Consider the following 17,335-nt stretch of genomic DNA (forward strand, 5'->3'; position numbering starts at 1 on the left):
AGGTTTAAGATGGGCCTCTGCACGGTGAGAACAAAATCCTCTGTTATCGCTACTCTTGCTGTGTCCTTGGCCTTGGAAGATTTTACTCTTTTCCGGAAAGGGTCGTAATGATGCAAACAGCTACCGCTACGATCCCATCAGTGTCGTTCACCATTGTTGAAATCTTTGTTTCTTACAAATAGCATAGCTGTGTTATTTTAGCATGCAGGTGATCGCCTAATTTCGTTTTGCCAGAGAAACAACTGCAGCATCTTATGGAAACAATGCAATTTTTCAAGCATGGAGAACTCAGAGGTTTCATTTCCCAGAGGCTCAGTGCGGAACGACATATTACAAGGAAAGCATGGTGTTTTTTGGTTATTGTTTCAAAAACGTCTTTTTCCACATGATGTGAATGTAGTGGAGGGGGCCACTTGAACAAAATAATTGGCAGGTGGGAGGAGATTCCTAATCCTTTCCTCAACAAATTATTCTCACCTGAAAATGCCTCCCCATCTTGTTTCTCATGCACTTCCCACACCTATAATCTACACTGTCAGTCTGCATTAGCTAAAATGCATGTTTGGTTTAGAACTAGTTCTAATCCTGTACCCAGATTCAGTCCGTTTGTAAGAGTAAAAGACCAAGAAGGGTATTTAGTGTCATTTGTTGGGGGGGGGGAAGGAACCCTTGGATTTGTAATTAAATGTAATAACTACAGTGATTAAAGCTGCTATCCTGAACATATAAACACTGGGGCCTAAGTAGCTACTTGACTGAATTCAGTGTGACTATAACTGTTACTGAAATTTATTTTTAGAGTGTATATTGTGCTGCATAGGTGGGACCACACACACACACACACACACACACACACACACACACACACAAACTGAGCACAGTGGAAAAAAGAGACAGAAAACACTCAGATAGAAGCCACCTCATTTTTTCCCCCCAGGTAAGAAAGGAAGTCATGAACCACGGAAGAAGCAATAATTGCTTGCTGCAGTGTTTTCCCCATCTAGGGAGACACAGGAACCCACAAAGTGTGTTTTCTTACATTTCTTACATAGGGCTTAAAAGGTTATTTGCTTAAAGGGGTTTGTAATGCAAACGTAAAACCAGCCTTGGTCAGAATGCCCATTTGTGTCACACATCAGCAGCAAAGGAATCAGCCTTCTCCTATGTCAGCCGAGAAATCCTCCATCTAGACCAGTATTGTCAGCAGTAAAATCCAGGGTTTTGTGCAGAGACCATAAACGTCTGAGTGAGATGGAGGACATTTGCTCCAGCTTAGACTACAGGGAAGCATTATAAGCATGTCATATGCAGATTCTGAATCAGCTACTTGGCAGTTCCTTCTGCTTGTTGAGTTTTCTGCTTCTTTTTGTCCTGATTTGACCCACTGCCTATCTTCTCTGCATTCTGCCTAGTCTATTGCCCTGTCCTTGCCCACTTGCCCCCAGCTTAAATGCTTCCTATTATCCTCCCACCCAAGAGGATAATAGAGTTGCAAAAGCTACAGAAAGGGGTAACCAAAATGATCAAGGGGGTGGAGCAACTCCCCTATGAGGAAAGGTTACAGAATTTGGGACTTCCTTGCTTAGCAAAAAGGCAAGAGGTTCCCAGTATGTTTCCGAGCACAATTCAAAGTGTTGGCGTTGACCTTTAAAGCCCTAAACGGCCTCGGTCCAGTATACCTGAAGGAGCATCTCCACCTCCATCGTTCTGCCCGGACACTGAGGTCCAGCACCAAAGGCCTCCTGGCGTTTCCCTCATTGCGAGAAGCAAAGCTACAGGGAACCAGGCAGAGGGCCTTCTCGGTAGTGGCGCCCGCCCTGTGGAACACGCTCCCATCAGATGTCAAAGAGCTAATCAACTACCTGACATTCAGAAGACATCTTAAGGGAAGTTTTTAATGTGTGACATCTTAGTGTATTTTTGGTCTTTGTAGAAGCCGCCCAGAGTGGCTGCGGAAACCTAGCCAGATGGGCGGGGTAAAATAATAAATTATTATTATTATTATTATTATTATTATTATTATTATTATTATTTTGGAAGTTTGTATAATTATGCATGGCATAGAGAATATTCCCTTCAACATTCCTCCGATGAAAATAGGAACAGAATACCAGTTCTGAATAACAGTTGCTAGGAACCGCAGGTGAGCAGAGTTCTGTTGTGCTTGGGTCTTGCTTGTAGGCTTCCTGTAGGCCTTTGGTTGGCCACTGTGAGAACAGGATGGTGGAGGAGATGGGCCACTGGTCTCATCCAGCAGGCTTGCTTCATGTTCTTATGTGTTCTGTTAGGCAGAGAACTGGTTTGCAGCCAGTTAGCCAAATTTCCACTCCATATGATCCCTTCTGGAGTCTCCAAGGCATGAGCATTTGTACCTGGATACAAGTAGGACGACCTGCAGCTTTTCTCTATCACCTGTGGTCAACACGGAGCTTGTAAAAAGCGCTAGCCTGATCTGGCAAAATTGCAATTTGCCTTCAGTGACTTTGGATTACTCCAGCAGCTAGCTATCGATCGCCAGCCGCCAGAAGCTTTAATCTGATCAGCTGCAGCACAACTGGTTTCTATCCCTGGCGCCTGACTCAGATTTCAGAGCAAGGAAGAAAAGTGTGACATCATCTCTGCTTGCGTCTGTGTCGGGTAGCTAATGAAATTACACAATGGGTTTTGAGGACCATTAGAGTCAATGTTGATTCTGATTATTATTAAGAGCACTTTCAAATTTACTGCACCACAGGGCAGTCTTGAAAGCATCATTTTTCAAAGGTGTGTGCTGTATTGGATTGCAGTGGAGAGGGGGTGGGGTGGGTGAAAGGGAGACGAAGAGATTGAGAGACGATGCTGGAAGCAGGGAGAATAATCCACTCTCAAATTCATCGCATAAAACGGCATGTAGTTTCCTTCCTATCTACAACGGCTTTGTGATAAGTGAACTTAAGGACAACCTTGTGAGAAAAGCCTTTCAATCATAAGCGGAGCTTCTGTTCTGAGAATACAAACACGGTGTGTTCACTTTGTGGTTTCCTAGAGCAGTACGCTAGTCCTCATGATGTATCAGCTGCACTGCTCTGAGTGCTTTCTCTGGCACTTTCACAACAGGCAGAGAAATGGGCTTTCAATATCAGGGCAGATACAGTGAATGAGATAGTTCTCAGGGAGCACATTTTGAAAGGCTGCCTCTCATTGCTCTTTGGCAGGGAATAAGGCACCTTATCAAGATAAGCACTGACTGTGACAATGAAGGTGTGTTGTCTTGATGTGTCAGATGTGAAGGAAATAAGCAGCTATCTTATCTTTAAAAGACATCTGAAGGCAGCCCTGTTTAGGGAAGTTTTTAATATTTAATGCTGTATTGTTTTTAACACTTGATTGGGAGCCGCCCAGAGTGGCTGGGGAAACTAAATAAATTATTATTATTATTCAGCACTAATTTGCTTGTTTTATTTGTACATAATTTATTTATTACATTTATATCCTGCCGTTCCTACAAAGAGCTCAAGAGACATGGTTCTCTTCCCCCGCTCGCCCTCCGTATTTTCTTTACAAAACTGTGGGTTAGTCTGAGAGATAAGTGAGTGGACCACAAGGAGTTTCATGAGTGGAGAATGAACCTGAGTCTCCTCAGTCTTAGGCCACATTCACACCACTGTGCTACAACTTTAAGCAGTTATGGCTTCCTCCAAAGAATTCTGGGAGCTTTAGTTTGCTAAGTGTGCTGAGAATTGTTTGGAGGCTCCTTTCTTCTATCATGGAAGTCAAGCTGGTATAGATGGTGCACAACCTAGGAGGTCTCTGTTCAGCAAGTTGGTGTCCTCAATTGTCTTCAGATCATACCCTGGGGCTGAAGGTACTAGCTTAGTGCTGCCATTTCTGACTGGCGGCTGCTCTCCAGGATCTCAGCTCTACTGCCTAATATTATTTTAGCTGACAATGCCAGATACTAAATGGCCAATCCTATGTGTGCAAATCCTGTGGTCTACTCCTAACCAGCAGCCCTGCTGCAAGGCCTCAAGCTTGGCTTTGTGCAATGGCTTGAGCTTCATTCTGTGCTATTTGGAAACATACATCTTGAATGTGTACAAGCCAAAAGAAGGGGAAGGGGGAAGAGGCCCAAGGCTCTGTTTCCCATTTAAGTGGGAAGGTTTTTTTTAAAATAATAATAATAAAAAACCACCTTCCAGACAGAGGAAGTGTGAAGTGTTCTATTTCCCTGCCTCCCCTGCTCTGACCTGGGACATCCCAGCTGTATAACCGTCTCAGGACCCCTCTAGACTGGTGGGTTGTGGTTTTGTTGCGGGTGTATTCTGCAACATGTCGGTGACACAATAATGGTGCATTAGCAGCAGATTTATACAAGGCTGTCCACACATCATTCTGCTTTATTAGTTGTTCTGTGATGCCTTCCTAACGTTACCGCTTTGTTGCCAGCTGGAGAGGCACTCTTGCACGATAGTACAACGAAAGCAGGACCAATAACCTCCCTAATCCCAGGAGTCTCTGCTTCCGCCGCTCCCTCCTGGCAGCTCCTGCAAAAGTTTCAGGGCAGATAGACTGCTTTGTTTCAAATTGGTGCATGTGCCATTAACTTCCTGCCGAGGCCTAAGGCCTCCTGGAAAACGGCAGTGTAAGAATCTACAGGATTTCAGCAGGAAGTTACGGCACATGCACCAATTCCAAACAAAGCAGTCTTATCTGCCCTGAAACTTTTTGCAGGCACAAACACAGAAAGTGAGATTGTGCATTATCCACCATTTTGTCCATCATGAGTACAAATCAGCATAAATGCACAGCAAGGAGGATGTCTGGAGGGGTCCTCAATGTGGACTTAGAAACAAATCAAGTAAGGGACTGAAAGCCAGGCCAATGCCTGCACAGAGGACAGTGGCTCTTTTCAGGAGCAGCCAGGAGGGAGTGTCAGAATTATAGCCTGGGGCTAGGAAGGGTCTTAGAAGCCATCTAGCCCAGCTCTGGTCAGTGGTAGACCTTTTGGTACAGTGGTGCCTCGCAAGACGAAATTAATTTGTTCCGCAAGTCTCTTCGTCTTGCGCTTTTTTCGTCTTGCGATGCACGGTTTCCCATAGGAATGCATTGAAAATCAATTAATGCGTTCCTAGGGAAACCGCCTTCAGACCAGGTCCGGGGACAGTCTGTCCCCCGACCTCTTCTGAAGGCTGGGGGTGGGGGACAAGGGCTTTTCTTCCCACTGCCAGCCTTCAGAAGGCTGTTCTGAAGGCTGGCGGTGGGAAGAAAAGCCCTTCTTCCCACCTCCCGCCCCGCACGCTCCGGGGACAGGAGGGCTTTGCTGCCGACCGCCAGCATTTTAAAAGCCCCTGCTGTCCCGGGGCGATTTTAAAATGCTGGCGGGCTGGAGCGAAGTCTCCGCTGCCCCGAGGAGATTTTAAAATGCTGGGGGTCGGCAGCGAACGCTTCGCTCCCGCCCGCCAGCATTTTAAGATCGCCCGGGGCAGCGGAGAAGTCTCCGCTGTCCCGGGAAGGCAGGCGGGGGGAGCAAAGACTTTTGCCCCCACCTGCCTTCAGAAGAGGTCCAGGACCTCGTTCCGATGCCCGGCGGCGGGGTGAGAGGTTCCCGCCCCCCCGCCCCGCTTCGGAGCAGCGTTCCGAAGCGGGGCGGCTGGGGCAGGTGTTCCCGCCCCCCCGCCCCGCTTCGGAGCAGCGTTCCGAAGCGGGGCGGCTGGGGCAGGTGTTCCCGCCCCCCCGCCCCGCTTCGGAGCAGCGTTCCGAAGCGGGGCGGCTGGGGCAGGTGTTCCCGCCCCCCCGCCCCGCTTCGGAGCAGCGTTCCAAAGCGGGGCGGCTGGGGCAGGTGTTCCCGCCCCCTCGCCCCGCTTCGGAGCAGCGTTCCGAAGCGGGGCGGCTGGGGCAGGTGTTCCCGCCCCCCCGTCCCGCTTCGGAGCAGCGTTCCGAAGCGGGGCGGCTGGGGCAGGTGTTCCCGCCCCCCCGCCCCGCTTCGGGGCAGCGTTCCGAAGCGGGGCGGCTGTGGCAGGTGTTCCCGCCCCCCCGCCCCGCTTCGGGGCAGCGTTCCGAAGCGGGGCGGCTGGGGCAGGTGTTCCCGCCCCCCCGCCCCGCTTCGGAGCAGCGTTCCGAAGCGGGGCGGCTGGGGCAGGTGTTCCCGCCCCCCCGCCCCGCTTCGGAGCAGCGTTCCGAAGCGGGGCGGCTGGGGCAGGTGTTCCCGCCCCCCCGCCCCGCTTCGGAGCAGCGTTCCGAAGCGGGGCGGCTGGGGCAGGTGTTCCCGCCCCCCCGCCCCGCTTCGGAGCAGCGTTCCGAAGCGGGGCGGCTGGGGCAGGTGTTCCCGCCCCCTCGCCCCGCTTCGGAGCAGCGTTCCGAAGCGGGGCGGCTGGGGCAGGTGTTCCCGCCCCCCCGTCCCGCTTCGGAGCAGCGTTCCGAAGCGGGGCGGCTGGGGCAGGTGTTCCCGCCCCCCCGCCCCGCTTCGGGGCAGCGTTCCGAAGCGGGGCGGCTGGGGCAGGTGTTCCCGCCCCCCCGCCCCGCTTCGGGGCAGCGTTCCGAAGCGGGGCGGCTGGGGCAGGTGTTCCCGCCCCCCCGCCCCGCTTCGGAGCAGCGTTCCGAAGCGGGGCGGCTGGGGCAGGTGTTCCCGCCCCCCCGCCCCGCTTCGGAGCACCGGGAGAAGCGATCTCCCCGCAGCCCCTTGCTTCAAAAGAGGTCCGGGGGCAGCGGGGAAGAAGCGCTGCGCTTCCCGCTGCCCCCGGACCTCTTTTGAAGCAAGGGGCTGCGGGGAGATCGCTTTTCCCCGCAAACCCTTGCTTCAAAAGAGGTCCGGGGGCAGCGCGAAGCGCTTCCTGCTGTCCCCGGACCTCTTTTGAAGCAAGGGGCGGTGGGGAGAAGCGATCTCCCCGCAGCCCCTTGCTTCAAAAGAGGTCCGGGGGCAGCGGGAAGCGCTTCCCGCTGTCCCCGGACCTGGGGCTGCGGGGAGAAGATCGCTTCTCCCCGCCGCCCCTTGCTTCAAAAGAGAAGACCCGCTGTCCCCTGGGCAAGCTTCGTTTTGCGAAGCAAGCCCATAGGGAAATTCGTCTTGCGAGGCAACTCGAAAACGAAAAAACCTTTCGTTTTGCGAGTTTTTCGTCTCGCGAGGCGTTCGTCTTGCGGGGTACCACTGTATTTGTGATCAAATGGAGCATTAGGTGAAGCAACCTCAAAGTGCAGTGTCTGTGGGCAGAGTAAGGGAGCACGAAATGAAGGGACCTGCTTTGCGTGTGGCGATGCAGAATGGCAAATGACAAGATGGTGCCTGCTGCTCCCCCATCCGGCTCCTTACAGAAGGCATAGGAGCTGATGTAGCCTCGTGGCGAAGGGCCAAACGGCATGTCACCGTTCAGTGCGTCCTTGCACTTAATGTGCAGGGTTTTAAAAAAGCAAATTGCATCAACTGCAGGGTGTGTGTGTTTGATAATTAATGGGATGAGAGCAAGAGCAAGGGAACGATTTAACCTTTTCCTCCCATGCTGCAGCCCTGAAGCCAGTGTTTGTATCGGGAGGACAGTACAGTGGTACCTTGGGTTACATACGCTTCAGGTTACAGACTCCGCTAACCCAGAAATAGTACCTCGGGTTAAGAACTTTGCTTCAGGATGAGAACAGAAATTGTGCTCCTGCGGTGTGGCAGCAGCAGGAGGCCCCATTAGCTAAAGTGGTGCTTCAGGTTAAGAACAGTGTTTCAGGTTAAGAACGGACCTCCAGAACAAATTAAGTACTTAACCTGAGGTACCACTGTACAAATTTCGAACAAGGAAAGTGTAAGCGGGGTGGAGAATGGCAGAAAGCTTCACACAGAGATTTGTTGTTGTTGTTTATTCGTTTAGTCATGTCCGACTCTTCATGACCCCATGGACCAGAGCACGCCAGGCATGCCTGTCTTTCGTGTCCTCTACTGTGTAACAATCTGCCTGAATCGATTTTCCTGAATGTAAATGTGCTTTGCACACTCTGGGAAGCTGTGGCTGCTGCATGTGCAGGTGGGCGTTAAACCTAACAACCGCTGCACAGTCCTTGTGTTTTCCTTTCCTACCTGGATGTGCTTTCTGTGTAGGACATTCCAAATGCACTAAGTAGCACACATACTGCGGACCTGTGTACCATTTCAGGCAGCTCTGGAGCGACCCATCCTTTGGTGAAAGAACATCAAACCTAGGCTGTTTTTCATGCTGTCTCAAACTGCACTTTGGGATCTGTGCAGATAAACATGAGACATTGCTGGAAGTTGCTAAGCCTAAGGTTCCCCCCGCCCTTAATAGTGGGCATATTTTTCATTCTTTCTTGCTCTTCATCAGCCTCATTACAGGGGTTGTCATTTGCACTGCTAGGTGGCTTCTTCATACACCAGGGGATGCAAAAGAGGACAGAGAACCGGTGCCTTTAATAGCTGTGTAGAAAGGGTGGGGGACCTCAAGCCCAGGGTCCAAATGCATCGCTCCAAGCATCTTTACCTGGCCCTCAGGACTCTTCCCAAGCTATACTTCCTCTGCCCGGGCCACACACTTTACTAGCCCTACTCCATGCCCTCCTTGAGTGTTTTTGCCTGGCTGGAATATGTCCTTGAACTCTCAGTTTCTTGGATGGAGGGCATGTGTTGATGCCTCTCTGTCTGTTGGAAACTAGCCTACTGTACAAAGGTAAAAAAAAATATGCATTTGCTACTTCAGCTGGTTTTGCTTTTACCCCTGCGCCCAACACTGGCATGTGGCCCTTGGAAGATTGCTTAGCTGGGAATGTGGCCCTCGGTGTGAAGAAGCTTCCCCACCCCCGCTACTTCAGAAAGTAATGACTGGTTGCAGATAGCTAGTTTTGAATCACATGGTGAAAACTATATAATAGTTTTTGTGTGGCACATTTAGCTTAAAAAATGTTCTACCTTGTCCCCGCCTAACAATCTTGTTAGGTTCATTTGTTCCCCAGTGGCTGGGATTGGGTGACGTTCCAAAGCTTGCAACTCCTTAACCACTTGAATCTAAGGGCATCTGCAGAAGTTTATTTTCTTGGAATGGATGCGAAGCTTGGTTCATTTCCTGGCTTTCTGGCAGTCTGGCTATTGCAGAGCTGGCCCGCTAGACCGCTTCCCACCGAGCGGGGAATTGCAGACAGATAATAATGTCTAGAACTATATTGCTTTTTTTCTGATGAATGGGGCTGGGACGAGATAATGGACATTCCATCACGACCAGATGGATTCCACATCTGCAGAAGGTTCTGCTGGGTTAGCATCAGGCATGGGATGGCCAAGGGAGAAGCAAATAATGGCTGCTCCTCATGTACCTGTGTCTATGGGAAGGGCATGCAACCTGGCTGTCAGGCTGGGAGGAGAGAAATCTTGCAGGGAATCAGAATAATGTCTGGCACTTTGGTATCATTTCGCTTCATTTTCTCAAAAGGGCTAAAACGAAGTCATTTGCAGCTTTTGAAGTTTGCCTCCTGATGCCAGCCTTTTGATTTTCCCTTCAGCTGTGAGTCTAATGAAAGACAACTGAAGCAGAATTTCAATATGACACATACAGCTGCTAAAGCTATGGAGTGCCCCTTGCACCTGAGAGATGGCGCTACCTGGGCTTGTCTTCCTTTCTAGGATAGAGCACAAAGAGGCTTCTGCCTCCCCTCACCCTGTGAAGAAGACTTGGGGCACAGAACAAAGACACACATTTGCAAACAATTTGCATATGCAAGGCTGACCGAGGAAGAATTGATGCTTTTGAATTATGGTGCTGGAGGAGACTCTTGAGAGTCCCATGAACTGCAAGAAGATCAAACCTATCCATTCTTAAGGAAATCAGCCCTGAGTGCTCACTGGAAGGACAGATCCTGAAGCTGAGGCTCCAATACTTTGGCCACCTCATGAGAAGAGAAGACTCCCTGGAAAAGACCCTGATGTTGGGAAAGATGGAGGGCACAAGGAGAAGGGGACAACAGAGGACGAGATGGTGGGACAGTGTTCTCGAAGCTACCAACATGAGTTTGACCAAACTGCGGGACGCAGTGGAAGACAGGAGTGCCTGGCGTGCTCTGGTCCATGGGGTCACGAAGAGTTGGACACGACTAAATGACTAAACAACAACAACAACAATTTAGATCCATAGATGCATATTTAGACTGACTCTGAAAAGGAAACCAAACAAATGCTGGCATTTGCTGCCTGGGCTTACTTTGAGCTCTCAGATACCAACAGGGTTTTCTGAACCCAGTGTACTGCCTGTGGATTAGGCCCTCTGCTCACCTGTGGGCAAGAACTGCTGCTTATGCAAATATTACAACTAAACACCAGTGTGGTTTCTAGTGTTGGACTTGGACCTGGATGTCAGGGACTGGTTGGATGAAGAGGAGCAGTAGGAGGCCCCCGCTTGGAAATCCCTTAGGGAAGCCTCAGAGGAGGAAGCCTCAGAGCCCCGGGAGTGGTGGTGGGACACTGAGGACAGGTCAGAGGGGGAAGAAAGGGCAGAATGGTGGGACGCTGAAGAGGCAACAGGCTTTAGTGAGCAAGAAGAGCCAGGTGCAGAAAGCAGTTCAGACCCAGCTGATGAAGCAGAGGAGGAGAGGACAGAGGCTGCAGAAGCATCCCAGAAACGAGCTTCTCCTACTGTGCTAAACTCCCCTCTCCCCTTGTCTCCAAAGACATGAAGAGTTATGGGTGTGACAGAACAAAGAGCACAGATTCCACCCCCTTCCTCGGCATAGTTTGAGACTGCTTGGAAAACATCTGGCTGGGGAGGAGGATACTTATGAGAAAAGTAGAAGGCAGAGACCTTCAGTCCTGGCAATTGTTTCATGGGGGAGTGCACAGTCCTGTTTGGAGGCATTGCTGAGTTGCATACTATTGAATATAGAGTTAACTTTCCTGCTCGTCTCTGTGCTGACCTGCATCTGAACCAGCTCTGACACTGGGAGACCTTGCCCACAGCACTTTCTAAGTGTGATCAGCTGATAGATGATGCTCGGGAAGCTGATTGGTTGTGCCTGCAAAGCCCCTTTCACCTAAGCCCTGCCTTTCCCTGCCCCACACACGATATTGTATAGGATGTAAGGTAGGGGGCAGATGGCTGTGGCTTGGCTGGAATAGTCTTAGGTGGGAGGCCTGGTGGGCCTCATGAGACACACAGGCCAGAAGTTTTCCACAAAGGGTACAGTGCATGCTTTCTAAAGCGATAGCCGAAAGCTGTAGAAAATTGTGCTCATTTGCTTTTGTGTCTGGAATTGCAGGTCCTTATATGGCCTTGGGTGCTCCTGTTTGTTGAATGCTCTGATGTCACTCAACTGGGCACTGCAAAGCACCCTGAGCACAAAAGGTGCCATTAAAACCTAACTGCATTCTGCACTTGATGCTAATATAATATTCTCCTGGCTAATGGAAGATTTTGTGCCATGCACTATATTTATTTCTTGCATTAATGTTCCAGGCAAATGTAGATATGCAATGAAGATTTTATGTGGAAGAGGATTTACACACACTTTGTCGCCGTTCCCTCCGCTTTTCTCTTTCATTCTTTTCCCTAATGGGATGTGACAAATTGAGAGCCTAATCGGCTAATCCAATATGGATAAAGTGCTCCTGGGTGACAAGGTATCCACATTTCCAACAATGCAAGGTGTGGCACCCCATGTGGAAGGGGATGCTGTCATCACCAGAAGGAATTGCGAAGGGTGTGTGCATGCAGGAACGCCATGTGAATATTTGCCCCTCCAGGCCAGGTACTGACTGTGGGACTGTCCTTTGGCATCCTTCCATTATTACTCCACAATTATATGCTACTTAATTGCCACTGTCTCTAAGTGGTGTGCAGCACATACAAGACAATGAAAATGTGTAAAAACTATAAAAGCATAATTCAGTTAAATGCCTTCTGGAATAAAAAAAATATATGGAAGAAATCATCAGTAGCTGCTTCTAATATTGATGTCCAGAATATCGACCTTCGGGGTGAAGCGACAGAAAGAGGGCCTGCCTGACCTCAACTGGAAGGAAGTTCCGTAACAAGCAAGCCAATCGGGTGCCTGGGGTGGCATGCATGACCTGCGCCCAGGGGCGGGGCCAGCCAGGGCAGGACGCTCCGCGGGCCTCCGAGGAGTCTGCCTGCCTCCTCCCACTCAGCCGCCCTACAGCTGAGGGATATGTGGCGAGAGGACTGTTTGGGGGCAGAGAGCCAGTGTGGTGTAGTGGTTCAGAGCGGTGGACTCGTAATCTGGTGAACCAGGTTTGCATCCCCGCACCTCCACATGCAGCTGCTGGATGACCTTGGGCTAGTCACACTTCTCTGAAGACTCTCAGCCCCACTCACCTCACAGAGTGTTTGTTGTGGGGGAGGAAGGGAAAGGAGAATGTTAGCCACTTTGAGACTCCTTAGGGTAGTGATAAAGCGGGATATCAAATCCAAACTCTTCTTCTTCTTTTCAGCATGGAGCCTGTGGACGCACAAGCCACCGTGCCCAAGCCACCGCATCACTCCCAGTGAGTGCCGCCCAGCATTTTGTCACCCCCCCCTCAGTGGTGACACCCACCACACCCCCTTCCTCCACCCCTGGCTGGGAACCAGGAAGAGTAATTTCCCCAAAGAGCTCGGTGATCATGGGATCAGACCATCTTAGGCACAAGTTGTTAAGGGCCTTGTAAATTAACACAGGACCCCTGTACCTGGCCCAACCGGGTATGGGTAGATGGCAAAAACTTTCGAGCACTGGAGTTATGTCTTGGTAATAGTCTGTCCCCATCAACAGTCTAGTGTTTTGCTCCACTTGGACTCTCTAGACCAGGCTGAAAGGTAGCACAGCAGAAAGTGCATTGCTGTAATCAACTACAGTGGTACCTCAGGTTACAAACTCTTCAGGTTACAAACACTTCGGGTTACAAACTCTGCTAACCAGGAAGTAATACCTCGAATTACAAATTTTGCCCCAGGATGAGAACAGAAATCGCATGTTGGTGGCGCGGCAGCAGCGGGAGACCCCATTAGTGAAAGCGCACCTCAGGTTAAGAACGGTTTCGGGTTAAGGACGGACCTCTGGAATGAATTAAGTTCTTAACCTGAGGTACAGTGGTATTGAGGTTACCTTCACAGCATAGCAGTTAGTTGGCCACAGTTCTTCTTTTACTATATCCTGTTACATTGATACATACTCACCCCCATTGCTTCTCCCACTGCTTCTGCTGGGTTTCCCCCATTATTATTAAGTTACAGTTAACATTTGGCTTAAGCTCTGGGAGATGTCGAGCTCTCTGATTCCTCCTCCTTCCCCTTTAACAAAGTCACACATGATGCTGGCACAGAAAACTGAAGAGATCACAACCTCATTACCTCAAGTAATGATCCACATCAGTCATAAACATGAGGAGGTTGAAGAAATCCTGAGGTGATACTTAGCCTTTAAAAGGAGAAAATTGGAACTCCCCCCACCCTTTCGACCCAGAAAGACAAGCATAATGATTAAATATGATTTTATGTACCCCTTAAGAAACATTGCTCAGGCATACTGGAGGGGTTGCAGATCACTTAAGATTCAGATGCTCAACACTTTATGATTTGTTTTGCATCTTCATGTGGGATTTCCCATCTAGATGGAAAAAATGGTAGAAGCAGTTGGCACAAGACATTGGGCGTTTTCACAAGCGACTCAAAACTGCTTTCATTATCACCCACAAGCCTTTGATGTCATCATGCATCAGCCCACAAGGGAGGTATTTCCTCACCATATATCCATTACAGTTTCTCTGTGGTTCCCCTTAAAATGTTTACTATTTTGATGTGTGGTTCAAACCTATAACATTTTCTGTTCAGCCCTGCGAAGGACATAGATGAGTAACATTATGCATAAAGGTAAAGGGACCCCTGACCATTAGGTCCAGTCGCGGAAGACTCTGCGGTTGTGGTGCTCATCTTGCTTTACTGGCCGAGGGAGCCGGGGTACAGCTTCCGGGTCATGTGGCCAGCATGACTAAGCAGCTTCTGGCGAACCAGAGCAGCGCACGGAAACACTGTTTACCTTCCCACCCTTTAAGAGATGAAAACAGGGACATGCTTATAATACTCTGTTTTCCTATAATATTTCTGTAAGGTTGGGACATTAGTCTGTATGGTCTCCCAGGATCTTTCCCAACTCTATAATGAGAGAGTCCAACTATTAAGATTTCTGTGAGTAGAGCTATTGGGGGGGGGTTTGATACCCTGCCTGACTCAATGCCTCTTAAGTCAGCAGTGGGGAGCCTGCAGTCATTCAGAAGCTGTTGGACTATTAACTTCCTTCTTGCCTATAGTACATGCTGGTTAAGGCTGATGGGAAGAGCCACAGGTTCGCCACCTCTTAAGGTATCTTAAAGTATCTTATCTGAAGTATAGTAGGAGGCAATTGGGGAGAGAGAAAGCCTTTTCTGTAGTGACTCCTAACCTTTGGAAAGCCCTCTTCACAAAAGCCTGCCTAGAGACCTCATTACTACAATTTAGACACCAGGGAAAATATTTCTGTTTCCCCAACCTGTTTCCCCAATAACTGCTAATGTTAGAGTGGTTTGATTTTAGCATCAATTTAAATTGGCAGTTGCTGCCTTAGTCTGTTCTTTTAAATTGTTTGTATGTCATATAGATAGATGTGTGTGTGTGTGTGTGTGTGTGTGTGTGTGTGTGTGTGTGTGTATAATAAAATTTTAAGAATGTTGTCACTCTGCAGTTCACATGGATGTCATTGTGGGATATTTTGATGCTCTTCCTGTGTAAATTTTGTGTGTGTGTGTGTGTGTGTGTGTATGTGTAAATGTCTGTCACTAGTCACTTGGGGGTGAACTATACCGGAAGGGTTAGTTTACTTTGTTTCTTTGTTAGGATCTGCAAAAGAAGAAGAAGAGAAGAAGAAGAAGAGTTTGGATTTGATATCCCGCCTTTCACTCCCCTTCAGGAGTCTCAAAGCGGCTAACACCCTCCTTTCCCTTCCTCCCCCACAACAAACACTCTGTGAGGTGAGTGGGGCTGAGAGACTTCAGAGAAGTGTGACTGGCCCAAGGTCACCCAGCAGCTGCATGTGGAGGAGCGGAGACGCGAACCCGGTTACCCAGATTACGTGACTACCGCTCTTAACCACTACACCACACTGGCTCTCGAAGGAGAAAGTGGTCCTGGAAGTAAATGATAAACAGCAAAACACTTGCTGATGTAGCAAACCTATCACAGTTTTCAGCATATGTTTTATTCCATAACTGATGGTTGGTCCTACATGTAGTTCTGAAGTGAAACCTGCAACAAGTGGCTGATGGGAGATGACTTCTGAGCTAAAAGCCAGTGTTGGGGTTTTAATCAGAAATCAACCACAAAAACCGAGAGATTTGCCACTGAGAGGCAAAGAAGAGGGGGGAAACTCCAGGTGCTAGAAATGTTATTTATTCTAGGCCTAACCTAATAGGATTTTTTTTGAGGGGGGGCATTTGAGAATTTTTGCAAGAAATGTGCCCTAAGTGAAATATTTTTCTCCAAAATTTTTCTAGAAACTGGGGCTTTAATAAGACTGAATCCTCAAGTTCAATGCTTGTACAGAATTTCAAGTATTGCAAATGTCTCCATAAATACTTTATACTGGAGGGTTTCTTTGTGCATTAAGTGAGGATTCCTTAGGTTGCTGGGCTAATTCTATGACTGTGCAAGATAATTTCATAATTATATTCCGGCATTTGGTTTGTATTGTTTATAGCACATTTGCTTTTCATTGTCTGCTTCCTGTATGTCTAATATACTTCGTTCCCTGTGTCTTGGATTATGCTATGGTATCTGGGTTTTCCCCTCTTGCCTTTGCTTGCCTGCCTGCTCCAGAATCACCCAGGTTGTTTTAAAGAGCTCAGAAGTTGCACAGTTTTGAAAATTTTTAAACGGGTTGCCTTGGCTAAGCTATGCAATTGTGCAATGGGCTAGCAAGAAACCCCTGGAAACAGATGGGAAACAGGATTTTCTGAGTAGATGAATTACCGTATTTTTCGCCCCATAGGACGCACTGGCCCATAGGGCACACCTAGGTTTTTTTTTGGGGGGGGGGGAAATAAAGAAAAAAAATTATTCCCCCCCCCCAGAACAGGCTGCTATCCGCAAGCCTAGGGAGCCCGGCGGGAAGTTGCGCCGGTCTCCCCAGGCTTGTGGAAATCTGCCCAAAGCCCGGAGCACGCTTCTCAGCGCGTCCCAGGCTTCGGGATGCAGGCAGCTTTCCCCAAGCCTTGGGAGACCGGCAGGAACTCCCGCAGGCTCCCAAGGCTTGTGGATAGCTTCCTGAAGCCTGGAGAGCTGCTCTCCAGGCTTCAGCGAAAGCTTGCATTCGCCCCTTAGGACGCACACACATTTCCCCTTCATTTTTGGAGGGGAAAAAGTGCGTCCTATGGGGCGAAAAATACGGTATTATTATTTTTTGAGCTTGAGAAAGTGGATCGAAATGTGGAGGGTGGAGAAGAGAGAAATGGCTATGAGGGTGTGTAAGAACGCAACCTCCGCCTACTCATTTTCACCAGTTACAGTACATTTCAGGCCGTACACATTCTGTTGAGTCACAGATTGGAGGTGTATAATTTTAACTCTCTCACCTGGGGAACAATTTTTACATAGATCCTGAGTTACCAGATGCAGGTGCAGATATGCTTATTAAATCAAAATTAATGTGCATCAAAGCACTACTGCAGACAAGCCCTAAGAGATATCCATTATGCTTGTATGTTTGCCTTCCAGGAGGCATCTCCCATTATGAAAACTCCAATTAGATAGGACTAATTCAAGCTAAAATGTTATTTATTGCCAAGAAGTGCAAAGTAAATGTCAGTGGGAGGGAAGCCTCATCAAATTATATATACATCTTACAATCCTACACATGTTTACTTATAAGCTATCTTACATTCAGTGGGGCTTACTCTCAAGAAAGTGTGCATAAGCTTTATATCTGTCTGTCTGTCTGTCTGTCTAGATTTATATTCAGTGCTTTCCCCCCCTAAAAAAATATGTGTGTAGGGGTACTCTCATTTTGATTCAAGAAAATCACCGGGAAAGGAAATGAAGCCACCATTGGAGGTGGTAACAACGAAACTGACCAATCACCATGCTAGAGTCCAACTCCTACTTCACACATTAAACGCTCGCTTCCGTCTGGGACTCAGGAAACAGCGTGACAGGAAATGAGGCCGCCACTGGGGGTAGCAATGGAACGATTCACCGTGCTAGAGAAGAAACTAATTTTTAAAGTTTTGTTTCCCATTAGATTCACAAAATGTTTAGGGATACGCGTACCCCTGAGTCCCCCCCATAAAAAAACCCACTGCAAGACAGCAACCAATACTTTAAGATCTATTATTAAAGGTAAAGGGACCCCTGACCAT

This window comes from Podarcis muralis, chromosome 11, assembly GCF_964188315.1.
Source record: "Podarcis muralis chromosome 11, rPodMur119.hap1.1, whole genome shotgun sequence".
NCBI classification, from domain to species: Eukaryota; Metazoa; Chordata; class Lepidosauria; order Squamata; family Lacertidae; genus Podarcis; species Podarcis muralis.